The sequence below is a fragment of the Pituophis catenifer genome, unplaced genomic scaffold, assembly GCF_029215685.1.
Source record: "Pituophis catenifer annectens isolate HBS135680 unplaced genomic scaffold, rPitCat1.0.hap2 SCAF_6, whole genome shotgun sequence".
NCBI lineage: Eukaryota > Metazoa > Chordata > Lepidosauria > Squamata > Colubridae > Pituophis > Pituophis catenifer.
In genome coordinates this window covers 28,515,613-28,520,268 of record NW_027256886.1, presented here as the reverse complement: position 1 = coordinate 28,520,268, position 4,656 = coordinate 28,515,613, and positions in this window count along the sequence as shown.

Here is a 4,656-nt window from a genome sequence, read left to right as displayed (position 1 = left end):
ATCTTAAATTAATAACATAAAAGGTGGGAATGCATAATTGAATCTTCCAAGATTTCAAAGGCTCAGAGAAGTTTAACGAGCTGTCACTGACATCATAAAGGCAAGCTGATTAATCTGTCCTTTTCCGTGCTGGAAATTTTATGACAAAACTTCAAGATTCTTTTATAATAGTGAAATAATTTAAGAACTTGTGATGGTTTCTGGACAAACATTCATAGCTATTAGGACAGAGCACTCCATTTGGGACTGCCACTCTTTTATTATAATTCCATAGTAACACACCTACCTTCTTTACAAAATGGACCCTATTCTTACAAAAAAGAATAAAATTCAAATTGATTTCAGTGATGTAGAGAACTCAGAACACTTATTTAACACAGAACTATTTACAAAAGAAGCATGCAATTCTTCAATTTCTTTTCCTTCAGGTGAAAATAAACATTAGAACTGGTGGAGAAAAGTGGGAAGTTTACAAATAAAAGAGGAAAATATCTGGATCTCATATATAATGTTGTGAATAAGATGGCAATTATACAATAAAATTCTCATCTGGAAGAACTAGTTTATCTGCATTGTAGATTAAGCATTAATTTATCAAGGATATTTTTAAATACTGATTTCAGTTTCCTATCAGATTTCTTGATAGGACCTTTTCACATTGATGAAAACCATAGTTTAAATTAAACAAATTGACCGCACCAGTTTGTAACTGATGTTTAAGTAGACAAATACAAATGGAATAGAAATGTTTATTCAGTGAGCAGTGAATTTAATTCAATTTGTTAACAATGTTTACAAGTGCATTAAAACTTTGCAAAATAATAGTTATATTTGTATAGCATAAATATAATCATCTGGTTCTTATAGAATGCTTTGTGAATGTCTCATATCCAAAATCCACTTTTGACATTGTGAAACTAGCTTGTTCAGTCCAAAGAATGTGCACTAAAAATGTTGGAATTCTTCATTGAGTGTAAGCTATCACTTACACAAATAGCTTGCCTGAGAGTCAATTTCCATGTTTGCACTGGAAATTATTTATACAAGGAAAAGTTCGCTCAATTCACCCTCCCCAATCTCTTAGTTTTTTTAAAAAAATAGGGCCTGTCTGCAAAAAAATAAAAATAAATGAAAACAGTTAAATATCTTGGGGGAATTGATGGCTGGAGAATCTGCAGAGCTATAACTCTCATGAATATGAAACAATAAAATATATCCATGGTGACGTTTCAGAGTACTTTCCAACTTGTCTCCAAACTTATTTACATGCATTTTGCCACTCTGTTTTGGCAACACAAACTTACTGAAATATTTCTGATTCAATACAACAATTAAGTAAAATATATACTTATTCCAGTTTATAATATTGTGTTCGTCAATTAATTTATGTGGCTGAATTTAGTTAATTTTTCAGTTAAGAATGCATTATGGCTACATCTCAAGTTCCAAAAGATACACATTAATTTGCATAAATATACATGACTTCTGCATAAGCTACACAACATTTTTAACACGTGGCTCCAACATCTTCAATCTCTGGTTAGTTTTACTATTTCTTGTCTTCCATCTTTCATAATGACCTTCTTCAGGCAAAAGCAAAAGTAGTTTTTTTTTTTTTTTTTTTTTTTTTTTTTTACTTAACAGGGCAAATAATGCCATCATAATTCCTAAATGGCGACCTAAAGGCTGGGAGGGAATCTAAAACACCAGGGAGGTTACAGCGTGAGACCCAAATACAGCAATCAGTGACTCAGGTCAATCTAATTTTTGATATACTGATATGTTAAAACACTATACAAATAACCCACAGTAAAAATATCTAAAATCTCTGTCCTTTTCTCTTTTTTCCTATTGTGCCCACACACATTCAAGTCAGAATATTTTTGACAAGAATTGGATTGTTCAGGAAATATATATTATTATCTTTTCTTTTTGAATTTGAGCCACTCTCCCATCATCAGCTCACTTAACCATCAACCATGTATAGTACTAGAATTGAACTGGTGATATTACCTAGTTTGGTAATAAAATGTCTGTAAGAAAATGACAAAACTCAGACAGCACCAAGGACACTACAGTATCTAACAAAGTCTTATAGTGCAATTAGTTAAAGAATAGGGTGTTCGGATAAAAAGATAAATCCACTGGTGTAGTTCAGGAAAGTACAACAAAGAGGCAGGGGAGAGGAAGGAGGAATTAGAAGGAAATTATCATGAGCTCTGAATGCCTTACATCACTGCTTTTCCTAAAAGATTATGTTTTGAATAAGTAAAAAATGACTAAAGTATGTATATTAAATACTTGACTTAATTAAAACTCTACATGGCTGCTACTCATTTTTAAAATGTATGTTATGGGACGTAGGATTCAAAGAGGATCTAAATAAACATTGTCCCATTACATTTTTAGTAGTTCTAAAAAATCATTGGGTCAACCAAAGCTACATGATGCCTCTAATATTAACTGAATATTTGGTGCTCTAACTCTGAACTTCTTGCATGCAATTGCCTCTTTCCTAGTCTGGTCTGACTACATCAGAACAAAATAATGGCAGGCAGCATTTTATTCATCTACTGAGCATTCTTTAGCATTTATATTAATCAATGACAATCTAAATGACCTGATTTCCTCAGCTATTAAGTTTTCTAGATTTCTTATTATGTCCTATAATTCTTTTAACTGAAGATTATTATACTGGAACATTCAAAATGCAGAACAGTTGGCTTATCACTGAGCTGTATTTAGTCATTATCATTGTCATCATCTGCTTTTCCTACAGGATAATTTTAGGGTTGGCTCAAGACAGTTAGGATTGGCCAAAAACCCAAGTGACATCTCCGTTCCAACATCTAAACAGAATAGTTCATGATTTTTACTTCAGAAGTAGAAATGGGAGAGCATTCCTCACACATCTAACTTTTGATTAAATTAAAGGTGTATAGGACACTCAACTCTTGTCTTTCTCAAAGTGCTACTAGACCTCAGGTTAGCTCTTCCTGATTCATTTCAGTGATGTGCCTTGAACATAGTATGTCTATCATATTGTATAATGCATTTGTGTTATGTAATAAGGTTAATGGTGGGATTCAGCCAGTTCGCACCACTTCGGGAGAACCGGTTGTTAACTTTCTGAGCAGTTTGGCAAACTGGTTTTTGGAAGAAATCATTAGGGCAGAGAACCAGTTGTTAAATTACTTGAATCTCACCACTGAATAAGGTGTATGTTTCAGCCTCTTGGATAAAAAACAAAAGTAAATATGGTAGATTTTCCATTTTCCTCAATCTCTTACAGGTCTAGTATATGATCAAGAAATAATGCTAGAACTCTTCTTAAAATATATTAATAGAAGAGTTGGCAGATATTATTCTGCTGACCTCTGCTTTGGGATCAAGACTGGATGTTTTTTTTCTCAGCATATTTTTGACCCTGCACTATCACCATGAAAACAACATGTGTTTCATTGTGCTAGGAAAGCTGGCAGTACACACCACATTTTAATTGTTGCTACAAGAAATCTGTAATTAGATGACGTTGCAACCTCATTTGGGAGAAGTAAAATTATTAGGCAATTTGCATAGAAGAGGGCAAGGCTGAAAGCCTTATTTCCTTGTTGCATCAAATTTAATGAACACATGAAATAGTTCCTTGCTGGGACTATCTGAGATGATGAAATCCCAGCTGAACATGCTTTTATGTTGCTGTATCTTGAAAAAAACAAGCTCACACATCCAATATTTTGCTACTTGAACTGGTTCTGAATGCAGGTTCTGTGACAAATAACATTTTATTACAGAGAGTTGGATATTTTTTTAAAAAAACAAACATACCTTATATTTGTGAAATCAATGCCAAAAGTAAGAACGGATTGTCAAAATCCCTTTAGGCAATTCAGGGATTAAGACAGTGTTTTTTAGCCTTGGCAACTTTAACACATATAGATTTCAATTTCCTGAATTCCCCATCTAGCCATGCTGGGTTAAAGTCCATACATCTTAAAGTTTTACCGTAATGAATTAAGGTAGAACTCTTTCCTGCTTCAAAATTACAGTAGATGTAGATTTGCAATTCCATTCTTTTTTTTTTTCAGAAGTCCCAGCAGGATATTGTGACTTGATGTATATAGTTCTGTTTTCAATTTGGTATCCTATGGCCTAGTGGTGGGTTTCAAACATTTTTATTACCAGTTCTGTGGGCATGGCTTGGTCGGCGTGGCCTGGCTTGATTGGCCTGGCTTGGTGGGTGTGGCAGGGGAAAGATACTGTAAAATCTCCATTCCCATCCCACTCCAAGGGAATGTTACTGCAAAATCCCCATTTCCTCCCGATCAGCTGGGACTTAGGAGCAGAGAATAAATGGGAGCGGGGCCAGTCAGAATTGTTACTATCGGTTCTCCGAAGTACTCAAAATTTCCGCTACCAGTTCTCCAGAACTGGTCAGAACCTGCTGAAACCCACCTCTGCTATGGCCAATAGGACATAAAAATTATAAGGGCTAGAGTTTTGGTTTTTTTTTTCTTCTTTCCTTTCTTGTTTAGAGAACAGGAAGGATTGCTCAGTGTAAAAAACACTGTAATTAGGGAATTGATTTTCTGTGTCTGCTCAGTAAGCTGTACAGGATGTTTACTGATTCTGATTACCCAAGCACTGCAATAAAAA